The sequence below is a fragment of the Amblyomma americanum genome, chromosome 6 (genome assembly GCF_052857255.1).
Source record: "Amblyomma americanum isolate KBUSLIRL-KWMA chromosome 6, ASM5285725v1, whole genome shotgun sequence".
Classification (NCBI taxonomy): Eukaryota; Metazoa; Arthropoda; class Arachnida; order Ixodida; family Ixodidae; genus Amblyomma; species Amblyomma americanum.
Genome location: NC_135502.1, coordinates 113,382,827 through 113,383,779, shown reverse-complemented (window position 1 = coordinate 113,383,779; position 953 = coordinate 113,382,827).

Here is a 953-nt window from a genome sequence, read left to right as displayed (position 1 = left end):
TCCTTGTGTTATGTGATGGTGTGCAATACGGTTTAATTGGGGAATTTGTTTTATTGTGAAGAGAAAATTGAAACTTGCTTGTTACCAGATCTCGTGACGTGGTAAATGGCCTTGGAAGAGGGGATAGTTGGTCAAGTTAAAATGATGTATTCATGCTGAACATAACTGCTGCACAGACAAAGAAAGAGCACACATCAGTATAGTAAAATGATAAATGGTAAATAATGAATGTTGTTGGTGTAAAATGGAAAATGGCATTGCTCTGTATTGAAATTTCGGGTGGTGTCACACGTGATGAACTTCTGTGGCCACTGTGTGTATGTGCTGTACCCAACTGGCACACTGGTGATTACATTCTCAGCTAGCATTCTACTGTGTGCTCACTAACAGCACCACAATGCGCAAGACAATGAAAGTACTAGTACCCTGCAGTGCCAGAGCCAAACCAAATTTCTTTGTGTGTGCACTTTGCTATTTACGTTACTGTGTGGAAAACAAGTGACTGGTGAAAGCACGTCAACCCTTGGTGGTTGCTGTGATAGTGTCATTCCGGCTGATGACAAACACAACTGCCATGTGGCGTTCGTTCGCTACATCCAAAAGTTCGCTGTAAGTAAAGCGAACTTCCATGGTGTGCTTTTTTAAGCAATATACACGAGTGGCCATCGACCCAGTGAAGTTTTGGTTGGACTGTTTTGGCACCGCTCGATTCTGCCCCGACTAGAATGTGACTCAATTAATGCACTCAGCGAGATCAACAGGTAGATAGGCATCTTGAGACGTGCGTGCTGCTCGAATCTCATTTTAAGCAACATTACTAGAACCAGGTTCAGCTTACAAACTCTTTGTTTCTGCCAAGTATTTCTGCAGCTCTGGAGCGTCTCCCGTTGTAGGTGGAGCAGCGGCAAAAGCTGCAATGCGGTGGGTAGAGGGCGGCTTTTCGGAAATATTCA